Source organism: Bombina bombina, chromosome 4 (genome assembly GCF_027579735.1).
Source record: "Bombina bombina isolate aBomBom1 chromosome 4, aBomBom1.pri, whole genome shotgun sequence".
Classification (NCBI taxonomy): Eukaryota; Metazoa; Chordata; class Amphibia; order Anura; family Bombinatoridae; genus Bombina; species Bombina bombina.
The window spans coordinates 34,567,135-34,582,866 of NC_069502.1; the positions used below are offsets into that span (position 1 = coordinate 34,567,135).

A 15,732-nucleotide genomic window follows, 5' to 3' on the forward strand; every position below is an offset into this window, starting at 1 on the left:
TGAGAGGCAGGAGAGTCAGGTACACAGGGTCATACAGTGACATGTGAGAGGCAGAGGAGTCAGGTACAGAGGGTCATACAGTGACATGTGAGGGGCAGAGGAGTCAGGTACACAGGGTCATACAGTGACAAGTGAGAGGCAGGAGAGTCAGGTACACAGGGTCATACAGTGACATGTGAGAGGCAGCAGAGTCAGGTACAGAGGGTCATACAGTGACATGTGAGAGGCAGGAGAGGCAGGTACAGAGGGTCATACAGTGACATGTGAGAGGCAGAGAGTCAGGTACAGAGGGTCATACAGTGACATGTGAGAGGCAGAGAGTCAGGTACACAGGGTCATACAGTGACATGTGAGAGGCAGAGAAGTCAGGTACAGAGGGTCATACAGTGACATGTGAGAGGCAGGAGAGTCAGGTACACAGGGTCATACAGTGACATGTGAGAGGCAGGAGAGTCAGGTACACAGGGTCATACAGTGACATGTGAGAGGCAGAGAGTCAGGTACACAGGGTCATACAGTGAAATGTGAGAGGCAGGAGAGTCAGGTACACAGGGTCATACAGTGACATGTGAGAGGCAGGAGAGTCAGGTACACAGGGTCATACAGTGACATGTGAGAGGCAGGAGAGTCAGGTACACAGAGGGCACTCAGTGACATGTGAGAGGCAGGCAGAGCCAGGTACACAGGGTCATACCAGTGACATGTGAGAGTCAGGAGTCAGGTACAGAGGGTCATGTGGAGTTATAAAATCATTATTAGAATAAATTATAAAATCATGATTAGAATAAATATACAATTTCAAAGAATAATTACACATTAAATATGTTCCTCATAGATAAAACATTTAGATATAAAATAAAATAATAGTATACGACAGGTCATACAGTGATATGTGAGAGGCAGGAGAGGCAGGTACACAGGGTCATACAGTGACATGTGAGAGGTAGGAGAGTCAGGTACACAGGGTCATACAGTGACATGTGAGAGGCAGGAGAGTCAGGTACACAGGGTCATACAGTGACATGTGAGAGGCAGGAGAGTCAGGTACACAGGGTCATACAGTGACATGTGAGAGGCAGAGAGTCAGGTACACAGGGTCATACAGTGACATGTGAGAGTCAGGGACAGTCAGGTACACAGGGTCATACAGTGACATGTGAGAGGCAGGAGAGTCAGGTACACAGGGTCATACAGTGACAGTGTGAGAGGCAGAGGAGTCAGGTACAGAGGGTCATACAGTGACATGTGAGGAGGCAGAGATCAGGTACACAGGGTCATGACAGTGACATGTGAGAGGCAGGAGAGTCAGGTACACAGGGTCATACAGTGACATGTGAGAGGCAGGAGAGGCAGGTACACAGGGTCATACAGTGACATGTGAGAGGCAGGAGAGTCAGGTACAGCAGGGTCATACAGTGACATGTGAGAGGCAGAGGAGTCAGGTACACAGGGTCATACAGTGACATGTGAGAGGCAGGAGAGTCAGGTACAGAGGGTCATACAGTGACATGTGAGAGGCAGGAGAGTCAGGTACACAGGGTCATACAGTGACATGTGAGAGGCAGAGAGTCCAGGTACACAGGGTCATACAGTGACATGTGAGAGGCAGGAGGAGTCAGGTACCCAGGGTCATACAGTGACATGTGAGAGGCGAGGAGTCAGGTACACAGGGTCATACAGTGACATGTGAGAGGCAGGAGAGGTCAGGCTACACAGGGTCATACAGTGACAATGTGAGAGGCAGGGAGAGTCAGGTAACACAGGGGTCATCAGTGACATTGAGAGGCAGAGAGTCATGGTACACGAGGTCCATACAGTGACATGTGAGAGGCAGGATGAGTCAGGTACACAGGGGTCATAACAGTGACATGTGAGAGTGCAGGAGAGTCAGGTACACAGGGTCATACAGTGACATGTGAGACGCAGAGGAGTCAGGTACACAGGGTCATACAGTGACATGTGAGAGGCAGGAGAGTCAGGTACACAGGGTCATACAGTGACATGTGAGAGCGCAGAAGAGTCAGGTACACGAGGGTCATACAGTGACATGTGAGAGGCAGAGGAGTCAGGTACACAGGGTCATACAGTGACATGTGAGAGGCAGGAGAGTCAGGTACAGCAGGGTCCATACAGTGACATGTGAGAGGCAGAGAGTCAGGTACACAGGGTCATACAGTGACATGTGAGAGGCAGGAGAGTCAGGTACACAGGGTCATTCAGTGACATGTGAGAGGCAGAGAGTCAGGTACACAGGGTCATACAGTGACATGTGAGAGGCAGGAGGAGTCAGGTACACAGGGTCATACAGTGACATGTGAGAGGCAGGAGAGTCAGGTACACAGGGTCATACAGTGACATGTGAGAGGCAGGAGAGTCAGGTACACAGGGTCATGCAGTGACATGTGAGAGGCAGGAGAGTCAGGTACACAGGGTCATACAGTGACATGTGAGAGGCAGGAGAGTCAGGTACACAGGGTCATACAGTGACATGTGAGAGGCAGGAGAGTACAGGTACACAGGGTCATACAGTGACATGTGAGAGGCAGGAGAGTCAGGTACACAGGGTCATACAGTGACATGTGAGAGGCAGGAGAGTCAGGTACACAGGGTCATACAGTGACATGTGAGAGGCAGGAGAGTCAGGTACACAGGGTCATACAGTGACATGTGAGAGGCAGAGAGTAAGGTACACAGGGTCATACAGTGACATGTGAGAGGCAGGAGAGTCAGGTACACAGGGTCATACAGTGACATGTGAGAGGCAGGAGAGTCAGGTACACAGGGTCATACAGTGACATGTGAGAGGCTGGAGAGTCAGGTACACAGGGTCATACAGTGACATGTGAGAGGCAGAGGAGTCAGGTACACAGGGTCATACAGTGACATGTGAGAGGCAGGAGAGTCAGGTACACAGGGTCATACAGTGACATGTGAGAGGCAGGAGAGTCAGGTACACAGGGTCATAGCAGTGACATGTGAGAGGCAGGAGAGTCAGGTACACAGGGTCATGCAGTGACATGTGAGAGGCAGGAGAGTCAGGTACACAGGGTCATACAGTGACATGTGAGAGGCAGGAGATACAGGTACACAGGGTCATACAGTGACATGTGAGAGGCAGAGGAGTCAGGTACACAGGGTCATACAGTGACATGTGAGAAGCAGGAGAGTCAGGTACACAGGGTCATGCAGTGACATGTGAGAGGCAGGAGAGTCAGGTACACGGTCATACAGTGACATGTGAGAGGCAGGAGATACAGGTACACAGGGTCATACAGTGACATGTGAGAGGCAGAGGAGTCAGGTACACAGGGCCATACAGTGACATGTGAGAGGTAGGAGAGTCAGGTACACAGGGTCATACAGTGACACGTGAGAGGTAGGAGAGTCAGGTACACAGGGTCATACAGTGACATGTGAGAGGCAGAGGAGTCAGGTACACAGGGTCATACAGTGACATGTGAGAGGTAGGAGAGTCAGGTACACAGGGTCATACAGTGACATGTGAGAGGTAGGAGAGTCAGGTACACAGGGTCATACAGTGACATGTGAGAGGAAGGAGAGTCAGGTACAGAGGGTCATACAGTGACATGTGAGAGGCAGAGGAGTAGGTACACAGGGTCATACAGTGATATGTGAGAGGCAGGAGAGTCAGGTACACAGGGTCATACAGTGACATGTGAGAGGTAGGAGAGTCAGGTACATAGGGTCATACAGTGACATGTGAGAGGTAGGAGAGTCAGGTACACAGGGTCATACAGTGGCATGTGAGAGGCAGGAGAGTCAGGTACACAGGGTCATACAGTGACACGTGAGAGGCAGGAGAAACAGGTACACAGGGTCATACAGTGACATGTGAGAGGCAGGAGAGTCAGGTACACAGGGTCATACAGTGACATGTGAGAGGCGGGAGAGTCAGGTACACAGGGTCATACAGTGACATGTGAGAGGCAGGGGAGTCAGGTACAGAGGGTCATACAGTGACATGTGAGAGGCAGAGGAGTCAGGTACACAGGGTCATACAGTGACACGTGAGATGCAGGAGAGTCAGGTACACAGGGTCATACAGTGACATGTGAGAGGCAGAGGAGTCAGGTACACAGGGTCATACAGTGACATGTGAGAGGCAGGAGAGTCAGGTACACAGGGTCATACAGTGACATGTGAGAGGCAGGAGAGTCAGGTACACAGGGTCATACAGTGACATGTGAGAGGTAGGAGAGTCAGGTACAGAGGGTCATACAGTGACATGTGAGAGGCAGAGGAGTCAGGTACACAGGGTCATACAGTGACATGTGAGAGGCAGGAAAGTCAGGTACACAGGGTCATACAGTGACATGTGAGAGGTAGGAGAGTCAGGTACAGAGGGTCAAACAGTGACATGTGAGAGTCAGGCACACAGGGTCATACAGTGACATGTGAGAGGCAGGAGAGGCAAGTATACAGGGTCATACAGTGACATGTGAGAGGCAGGGGAGGCAGGTACACAGGGTCATACAGTGACATGTGAGAGGCAGGAAAGTCAGGTATACAGGGTCATACAGTGACATGTTAGAGGCAGGAGAGTCAGGTACACAGGGTCATACAGTGACATGTGAGAGGCAGGAGAGTCAGGTATACAGGGTAATACAGTGACATGTGAGAGGCAGGAGTCAGGTACAGAGGGTCATACAGTGACAAGTGAGAGGCAGGAGAGGCAGGTACACAGGGTCATACAGTGTCATGTGAGAGGCAGGAGAGGCAGGTACACAGGGTCATACAGTGACATGTGAGAGGCAGGAGAGTCAGGTACACAGGGTCATACAGTGACATGTGAGAGACAGAAGTCAGGTATACAGGGTCATACAGTGACATGTGAGAGGCAAGAGAGTCAGGTATACAGGGTCATACAGTGACATGTGAGAGGCAAGAGAGTCAGGTAGACAGGGTCATACAGTGACACGTGAGAGGCAGGAGAGTCAGGTACAGAGGGTCATACATTGACATGTGAGAGGCAGAGGAGTCAGGTACAGAGGGTCATACAGTGACATGTGAGAGGCAGAGGAGTCAGGTACACAGGGTCATACAGTGACATGTGAGAGGTAGGAGAGTCAGGTACAGAGGGTCATACAGTGACATGTGAGAGGCAGAGGAGTCAGGTACACAGGGTCATACAGTGACATGTGAGAGGCAGGAAAGTCAGGTACACAGGGTCATACAGTGACATGTGAGAGGCAGAGGAGTCAGGTACACAGGGTCATACAGTGACATGTGAGAGGCAGGAGAGTCAGGTACACAGGGTCATACAGTGACATGTGAGAGGCAGGAGAGTCAGGTACACAGGGTCATACAGTGACATGTGAGAGGTAGGAGAGTCAGGTACAGAGGGTCATACAGTGACATGTGAGAGGCAGAGGAGTCAGGTACACAGGGTCATACAGTGACATGTGAGAGGCAGGAAAGTCAGGTACACAGGGTCATACAGTGACATGTGAGAGGTAGGAGAGTCAGGTACAGAGGGTCAAACAGTGACATGTGAGAGTCAGGCACACAGGGTCATACAGTGACATGTGAGAGGCAGGAGAGGCAAGTATACAGGGTCATACAGTGACATGTGAGAGGCAGGGGAGGCAGGTACACAGGGTCATACAGTGACATGTGAGAGGCAGGAAAGTCAGGTATACAGGGTCATACAGTGACATGTTAGAGGCAGGAGAGTCAGGTACACAGGGTCATACAGTGACATGTGAGAGGCAGGAGAGTCAGGTATACAGGGTAATACAGTGACATGTGAGAGGCAGGAGTCAGGTACAGAGGGTCATACAGTGACAAGTGAGAGGCAGGAGAGGCAGGTACACAGGGTCATACAGTGTCATGTGAGAGGCAGGAGAGTCAGGTACACAGGGTCATACAGTGACATGTGAGAGGCAGGAGAGTCAGGTACACAGGGTCATACAGTGACATGTGAGAGACAGAAGTCAGGTATACAGGGTCATACAGTGACATGTGAGAGGCAAGAGAGTCAGGTATACAGGGTCATACAGTGACATGTGAGAGGCAAGAGAGTCAGGTAGACAGGGTCATACAGTGACACGTGAGAGGCAGGAGAGTCAGGTACACAGGGTCATACAGTGACATGTGAGAGGCAGGAGAGTCAGGTACACAGGGTCATACAGTGACATGTGAGAGACAGAAGTCAGGTATACAGGGTCATACAGTGACATGTGAGAGGCAAGAGAGTCAGGTATACAGGGTCATACAGTGACATGTAAGAGGCAGCAGAGTCAGGTACAGAGGGTCATACAGTGACATGTGAGAGGCAGAGGAGTCAGGTACACAGGGTCATACAGTGACATGTGAGAGGCAGAGGAGTCAGGTACAGAGGGTCATACAGTGACATGTGAGGGGCAGAGGAGTCAGGTATAGAGGGTCATACAGTGACACGTGAGAGGCAGGAGAGTCAGATACACAGGGTCATACAGTGACATGTAAGAGGCAGCAGAGTCAGGTACAGAGGGTCATACAGTGACATGTGAGAGGCAGGAGAGGCAGGTACAGAGGGTCATACAGTGACATGTGAGAGGCAGAGGAGTCAGGTACAGAGGGTCATACAGTGACATGTGAGAGGCGGAGAAGTCAGGTACAGAGGGTCATACAGTGACATGTGAGAGGCAGAGAAGTCAGGTACAGAGGGTCATGCAGTGACATGTGAGAGGCAGGAGAGTCAGGTACACAGGGTCATACTGTGACATGTGAGAGCCCGGAGAGTCAGGTACACAGGGTCATACAGTAAAATGTGAGAGGCAGGAGAGAAAGGTACACAGGTCATACAGTGAAATGTGAGAGGCAGGAAAGTCAGGTACACAGGGTCATACAGTGACATGTGAGAGGCAGGAGAGGCAGGTACACAGGTCATACAGTGAAATGTGAGAGGCAGGAAAATCAGGTACACAGGGTCATTCAGTGACATGTGAGAGGCAGCAGAGCCAGGTACACAGGGTCATACAGTGACATGTGAGAGGCAGGAGTCAGGTACAGAGGGTCATGTGGAGTTGTAAAATCATTATTAGAATAAATTATAAAATCATGATTAGAATAAATATACAATTTCAAATAATAATTACACATTAAATATGTTCCTCATAGATAAAACATTTAGATATAAAATAAAATAATAGTATACGACAGGTCATACAGTGATATGTGAGAGGCAGGAGAGTCAGGTACAGAGGGTCATACAGTGACATGTGAGAGGTAGGAGAGTCAGGTACACAGGGTCATACAGTGACATGTGAGAGGTAGGAGAGTCAGGTACACAGGGTCATACAGTGACATGTGAGAGGCAGGAGAGGCAGGTACACAGGGTCATACAGTGACATGTGAGAGGCAGAGGAGTCAGGTACACAGGGTCATACAGTGACATGTGAGAGGCAGGAGAGTCAGGTACACAGGGTCATACAGTGACATGTGAGAGGCAGGAGAGTCAGGTACAGAGGGTCATACAGTGACATGTGAGAGGCAGAGGAGTCAGGTACAGAGGGTCATACAGTGACATGTGAGAGTCAGACACACAGGGTCATACAGTGAAATGTGAGAGGCAGGAGAGTCAGGTACACAGGGTCATACAGTGACATGTGAGAGGCAGGAGAGTCAGGGTCATACAGTGACACGTGAGAGGCAGGAGAGTCAGGTACAGAGGGTCATACAGTGACATGTGAGAGGCAGAGGAGTCAGGTACAGAGGGTCATACAGTGACATGTGAGAGGCAGAGGAGTCAGGTACAGAGGGTCATACAGTGACACGTGAGAGGCAGGAGAGTCAGATACACAGGGTCATACAGTGCCATGTAAGAGGCAGCAGAGTCAGGTACAGAGGGTCATACAGTGACATGTGAGAGGCAGGAGAGTCAGGTACACAGGGTCATACAGTGACATGTGAGAGGCAGAGGAGTCAGGTACAGAGGGTTATACAGTGACACGTGAGAGGCAGGAGAGTCAGATACACAGGGTCATACAGTGACATGTGAGAGGCAGGAGAGTCAGGTACACAGGGTCATACAGTGACATGTGAGAGGCAGAGAAGTCAGGTACAGAGAGTCATACAGTGACATGTGAGAGGCAGAGGAGTCAGGTACAGAGGGTCATACAGTGACATGTGAGAGGCAGGAGAGTCAGGTACACAGGGTCATACTGTGACATGTGAGAGCCCGGAGAGTCAGGTACACAGGGTCATACAGTGAAATGTGAGAGCCCGGAGAGTCAGGTACACAGGTCATACAGTGAAATGTGAGAGGCAGGAAAGTCAGGTACACAGGGTCATACAGTGACATGTGAGAGACAGGAGAGCCAGGTACACAGGGTCATACAGTGACATGTGAGAGGCAGGAGTCAGGTACACAGGGTCATACAGTGACAAGTGAGAGGCAGGAGAGTCAGGTAAAAAGGGTCATACAGTGACATGTGAGAGGCAGGAGAGTCAGGTACACAGGGTCATACAGTGACATGTGAGAGGCAGGAGAGTCAGGTACACAGGGTCATACAGTGACAAGTGAGAGGCAGGAGAGTCAGGTAAAAAGGGTCATACAGTGACATGTGAGAGGCAGGAGAGTCAGGTACACAGGGTCATACAGTGACATGTGAGAGGCAGAGGAGTCAGGTACACAGGGTCATACAGTGACATGTGAGAGGTAGGAGAGTCAGGTACACAGGGTCATACAGTGACATGTGAGAGGCAGGAGAGTCAGGTACACAGGGTCATACAGTGACATGTGAGAGGCAGGAGAGCCAGGTACACAGGGTCATACAGTGACATGTGAGAGGCAGGAGTCAGGTACAGAGGGTCATGTGGAGTTATAAAATCATTATTAGAATAAATTATAAAATCATGATAAGAATAAATATACAATTTCAAATAATAATTACACATTAAATATGTTCCTCATAGATAAAACATTTAGATATAAAATAAAATAATAGTATACGACAGGTCATACAGTGACATGTGAGAGGCAGGAGATACAGAGGGTCATACAGTGACATGTGAGAGGTAGGAGAGTCAGGTACACAGGGTCATACAGTGACATGTGAGAGGTAGGAGAGTCAGGTAGTCAGGCACACAGGGTCATACAGTGACATGTGAGAGGCAGGAGAGGCAGGTACACAGGGTCATACAGTGACATTTGAGAGGTAGGAGAGTCAGGTACACCGGGCCATACAGTGACATGTGAGAGGCAGGAGACTCAGGTACACAGGGTCATACAGTGACATGTGAGAGGCAGGAGAGTCAGGTACAGAGGGTCATACAGTGACATGTGAGAGGCAGAGGAGCCAGGTACAGAGGGTCAAACAGTGACATGTAAGAGGCAGGAGAGTCAGGTACAGAGGATCATACAGTGACATGTGAGAGTCAGACACACAGGGTCATACAGTGAAATGTGAGAGGCAGGAGAGTCAGACACACAGGGTCATACAGTGAAATGTGAGAGGCAGGAGAGTCAGGTACACAGGGTCATACAGTGACATGTGAGAAGCAGGAGAGTCAGGTACACAGGGTCATACAGTGACATGTGAGACGCAGGAGAGTCAGGTACACAGGGTCATACAGTGACATGTGAGAGGCAGGAGAGTCAGGTACACAGGGTCATACAGTATCATGTGAGAGGCAGGAGAGGCAGGTACACAGGGTCATACAGTGACATGTGAGTCAGGTACACAGGGTCATACAGTATCATGTGAGAGGCAGGAGAGGCAGGTACACAGGGTCATACAGTGACATGTGAGAGGCAGGAGAGTCAGGTACACAGGTTCATACAGTGACATGTGAGAGGCAGGAGAGTCAGGTACAAAGGGTCATACAGTGACATGTGAGAGGTAGGAGAGTCAGGTACACAGGGTCATACAGTGACATGTGAGAGGCAGGAGAGTCAGGTACACAGAGTCATACAGTGACATGTGAGAAGCAGGAGAGTCAGGTACAGAGGGTCATACAATGACATGTGAGAGGCAGGAGAGTCAGGTACACAGGGTCATACAGTGACATGTGAGAGGCAGGAGAGTCAGGTACAGAGGGTCATACAGTGACATGTGAGAGGCAGAGGAGTCAGGTATACAGGGTCATACAGTGACATGTGAGAGGCAGAGGAGTCAGGTACAGAGGGTCATACAGTGACACGTGAGAGGCAGGAGAGTCAGATACACAGGGTCATACAGTGACATGTAAGAGGCAGCAGAGTCAGGTACAGAGGGTCATACAGTGACATGTGAGAGGCAGGAGAGTCAGGTACACAGGGTCATACAGTGACATGTGAGAGGCAGAGGAGTCAGGTACAGAGGGTCATACAGTGACATGTGAGAGGCAGAGAAGTCAGGTAAAGAGGGTCATACAGTGACATGTGAGAGGCAGAGAAGTCAGGTACAGAGGGTCATACAGTGACATGTGAGACGCAGGAGAGTCAGGTACACAGGGTCATACAGTGACATGTGAGACGCAGGAGAGTCAGGTACACAGGGTCATACAGTGATATGTGAGAGGCAGGAGAGTCAGGTACAGAGGGTCATACAGTGACATGTGAGAGGTAGGAGAGTCAGGTACACAGGGTCATACAGTGACATGTGAGAGGCAGGAGAGTCAGGTACAGAGGGCCACACAGTGACATGTGAGAGGCAGGAGAGCCAGGTACACAGGGTCATACAGTGACATGTGAGAGTCAGGAGTCAGGTACAGAGGGTCATGTGGAGTTATAAAATCATTATTAGAATAAATTATAAAATCATGATTAGAATAAATATACAATTTAAAAGAATAATTACACATTAAATATGTTCCTCATAGATAAAACATTTAGATATAAAATAAAATAATAGTATACGACAGGTCATACAGTCATATGTGAGAGGCAGGAGAGGCAGGGACACAGGGTCATACAGTGACACGTGAGAGGTAGGAGAGTCAGGTACACAGGTTCATACAGTGACACGTGAGAGGCAGGAGAGTAAGGTACACAGGGTCATACAGTGACATGTGAGAGGCAGGAGAGTCAGGTACACAGGGTCATACAGTGACATGTGAGAGGCAGAGGAGTCAGGTACACAGGGTCATACAGTGACATGTGAGAGGTAGGAGAGTCAGGTACACAGGGTCATACAGTGACATGTGAGAGGCAGGAGAGTCAGTTACACAGGGTCATACAGTGACATGTGAGAGGCAGAGAAGTCAGGTACAGAGGGTCATACAGTGACATGTGAGAGGCAGAGAAGTCAGGTACAGAGGGTCATACAGTGACATGTGAGAGGCAGGAGAGTCAGGTACACAGGGTCATACTGTGACATGTGAGAGCCCGGAGAGTCAGGTACACAGGGTCATACAGTGAAATGTGAGAGCCCGGAGAGTCAGGTACACAGGTCATACAGTGAAATGTGAGAGGCAGGAAAGTCAGGTACACAGGGTCATACAGTGACATGTGAGAGGCAGGAGAGCCAGGTACACAGGGTCATACCGTGATATGTGAGAGGCAGGAGAGTCAGGTACAGAGGGTCATACAGTGACAAGTGAGAGGCAGGAGAGTCAGGTACACAGGGTCATACAGTGACGTGAGAGGCAGGAGAGTCAGGTACAGAGGGTCATACAGTGACATGTGAGAGGTAGGAGAGTCAGGTACACAGGGTCATACAGTGACATGTGAGAGGCAGGAAAGTAAGGTACACAGGGTCATACAGTGACATGTTAGAGGCAGGAGAGGCAGGTACACAGGGTCATACAGTGATATGTGAGAGGCAGGAGAGTCAGGTACACAGGGTCATACAGTGACATATGAGAGGCAGGAGAGTCAGGTACAGAGGGTCATACAGTGACATGTGAGAGGCAGGAGAGTCAGGCACAGAGGGTCAAACAGTGACATGTGAGAGTCAGGGACACAGGGTCATACAGTGAAATGTAAGAGGCAGGAGAGTCAGGTACACAGGGTCATACAGTGACATGTGAGAGGCAGGAGAGTCAGGTACACAGGGTCATACAGTGACATGTGAGAGGCAGGAGAGTCAGGTACACAGGGTCATACAGTGACATGTGAGAGGCAGGAGAGTCAGGTACACAGGGTCATACAGTGGCATGTGAGAGGCAGGAGAGTCAGGCACAGAGGGTCAAACAGTGACATGTGAGAGTCAGGGACACAGGGTCATACAGTGAAATGTAAGAGGCAGGAGAGTCAGGTACACAGGGTCATACAGTGACATGTGAGAGGCAGGAGAGTCAGGTACACAGGGTCATACAGTGACATGTGAGAGGCAGGAGAGTCAGGTACACAGGGTCATACAGTGACATGTGAGAGGCAGGAGAGTCAGGTACACAGGGTCATACAGTGGCATGTGAGAGGCAGGAGAGTCAGGTACACAGGGTCATACAGTGACATGTGAGAGGCAGGAGAGTCAGGTACACAGGGTCATACAGTGACATGTGAGAGGCAGAGGAGTCAGGTACACAGGGTCATACAGTGATATGTGAGAGGCGGAGGAGTCAGGTACACAGGGTCATACAGTGACATGTGAGAGGCAGGAGAGTCAGGTACACAGGGTCCTACAGTGACATGTGAGAGGCAGGAGAGTCAGGTACAGAGGGTCATACAGTGACATGTGAGAGGCAGGAGAGTCAGGCACAGAGGGTCATACAGTGACATGTGAGAGTCAGGGACACAGGGTCATACAGTGAAATGTAAGAGGCAGGAGAGTCAGGTACACAGGGTCATACAGTGACGTGAGAGGCAGGAGAGTCAGGTAAACAGGGTCATACAGTGACATGTGAGAGGCAGGAGATCAGGTACAGAGGATCATACAGTGACATGTGAGAGGTAGGAGAGTCGGGTACACAGGGTCATACAGTGACGTGAGAGGCAGGAGAGTCAGGTACACAGGGTCATACAGTGACATGTGAGAGGCAGGAGAGTCAGGTACACAGGGTCATACAGTGACAAGTGAGAGGCAGGAGAGTCAGGTACACAGGGTCATACAGTGACACGTGAGAGGCAGGAGAGTCAGGTACACAGGGTCATACAGTGACACGTGAGAGGCAGGAGAGTCAGGTACACAGGGTCATACAGTGACATGTGAGAGGCAGAGGAGTCAGGTACACAGGGTCATACAGTGACATGTGAGAGGCAGGAGAGTCAGGTACACAGGGTCATACAGTGACATGTGAGAGGCAGGAGAGTCAGGTACACAGGGTCATACAGTGACGTGAGAGGCAGGAAGGTCAGGTACACAGGGTCATACAGTGACATGTGAGAGGTAGGAGAGTCAGGTACACAGGGTCATACAGTGACATGTGAGAGGCAGAGAAGTCAGGTACACAGGGTCATACAGTGACATGTGAGAGGCAGAGGAGTCAGGTACACAGTGTCATACAGTGACATGTGAGAGGCAGGAGAGGCAGGTACACAAGGTCATACAGTGACATGTGAGAAGCAGGAGAAGCAGATACACAGGGTCACACAGTGACATGTGAGAGGTAGGAGAGTCAGGTACACAGGGTCTTACAGTGACATGTGAGAGGCAGGACAGTCAGGTACACAGGGTCATACAGTGACATGTGAGAGGCAGGAGAGTGAGGGGAAAAAGTGTTTTAGAGAAATATGTGGGAAGGAGGAGAGTCAGGGGATAAGACAGTGGGGCATGGCAGAAGGGCAGTCTGAACAGAATGTGTCAGAGAGCGGCATGTGTAGTGAGTTCTCACCATTATAGAATCCTGCAGCCAGGTACTGATGGGGCTTGGTAGGGTGCCACGCTACAGTGAAACACTGCCCACTTTCTTCAGGGTCACAGGCTTTAATTGTGAGAGGCAGGAGAGTCAGGTACAGAGGGTCATACAGTAACATGTGAGAGGTAGGAGAGTCAGGTACACAGGGTCATACAGTGACATGTGAGAGGCAGGAGAGTCAGGTACAGAGGGCCACACAGTGACATGTGAGAGGCAGGAGAGCCAGGTACACAGGGTCATACAGTGACATGTGAGAGTCAGGAGTCAGGTACAGAGGGTCATGTGGAGTTATAAAATCATTATTAGAATAAATTATAAAATCATGATTAGAATAAATATACAATTTCAAATAATTACACATTAAATATGTTCCTCATAGATAAAACATTTAGATATAAAATAAAATAATAGTATACGACAGGTCATACAGTCATATGTGAGAGGCAGGAGAGGCAGGGACACAGGGTCATACAGTGACACGTGAGAGGTAGGAGAGTCAGGTACACAGGTTCATACAGTGACACGTGAGAGGCAGGAGAGTAAGGTACACAGGGTCATACAGTGACATGTGAGAGGCAGGAGAGTCAGGTACACAGTGTCATACAGTGACATGTGAGAGGCAGAGGAGTCAGGTACACAGGGTCATACAGTGACATGTGAGAGGTAGGAGAGTCAGGTACACAGGGTCATACAGTGACATGTGAGAGGCAGGAGAGTCAGGTACACAGGGTCATACAGTGACATGTGAGAGGCAGAGAAGTCAGGTACAGAGGGTCATACAGTGACATGTGAGAGGCAGAGAAGTCAGGTACAGAGGGTCATACAGTGACATGTGAGAGGCAGGAGAGTCAGGTACACAGGGTCATACTGTGACATGTGAGAGCCCGGAGAGTCAGGTACACAGGGTCATACAGTGAAATGTGAGAGCCCGGAGAGTCAGGTACACAGGTCATACAGTGAAATGTGAGAGGCAGGAAAGTCAGGTACACAGGGTCATACAGTGATATGTGAGAGGCAGGAGAGTCAGGTACAGAGGGTCATACAGTGACAAGTGAGAGGCAGGAGAGTCAGGTACACAGGGTCATACAGTGACGTGAGAGGCAGGAGAGTCAGGTACAGAGGGTCATACAGTGACATGTGAGAGGTAGGAGAGTCAGGTACACAGGGTCATACAGTGACATGTGAGAGGCAGGAAAGTAAGGTACACAGGGTCATACAGTGACATGTTAGAGGCAGGAGAGGCAGGTACACAGGGTCATACAGTGATATGTGAGAGGCAGGAGAGGCAGGTACACAGGGTCATACAGTGACATGTGAGAGGTAGGAGAGTCAGGTACACAGGGTCATACAGTGAAATGTGAGAGGCAGGAGAGTCAGGTACACAGGGTCATACAGTGAAATGTGAGAGGCAGGAGAGTCAGGTACACAGGGTCATACAGTGACATGTGAGAGGCAGGAGAGTCAGGTACACAGGGTCATACAGTGACATGTGAGAGGCAGAGGAGTCAGGTACACAGGGTCATACAGTGACGTGAGAGGCAGGAAGGTCAGGTACACAGGGTCATACAGTGACGTGAGAGGCAGGAAGGTCAGGTACACGGGGTCATACAGTGACATGTGAGAGGTAGGAGAGTCAGGTACACAGGGTCATACAGTGACATGTGAGAGGCAGAGAAGTCAGGTACACAGGGTCATACAGTGACATGTGAGAGGCAGAGGAGTCAGGTACACAGTGTCATACAGTGACATGTGAGAGGCAGGAGAGGCAGGTACACAAGGTCATACAGTGACATGTGAGAAGCAGGAGAAGCAGATACACAGGGTCACACAGTGACATGTGAGAGGTAGGAGAGTCAGGTACACAGGGTCTTACAGTGACATGTGAGAGGCAGGACAGTCAGGTACACAGGGTCATACAGTGACATGTGAGAAGCAGGAGAGTGAGGGGAAAAAGTGTTTTAGAGAAATATGTGGGAAGGAGGAGAGTCAGGGGATAAGACAGTGGGGCAT

The 15,732-nt window shown here is 50.1% G+C and overlaps 1 protein-coding gene across 1 annotated transcript in view; it reads right to left on the minus strand.

The window, feature by feature from the left end:
* GTF3C2 (general transcription factor IIIC subunit 2) overlaps positions 1–15,732 on the minus strand; it is a 452,236-nt gene that overhangs the window by 115,245 nt on the left and 321,259 nt on the right. The gene's annotated exons all lie outside the window — the stretch shown is intronic.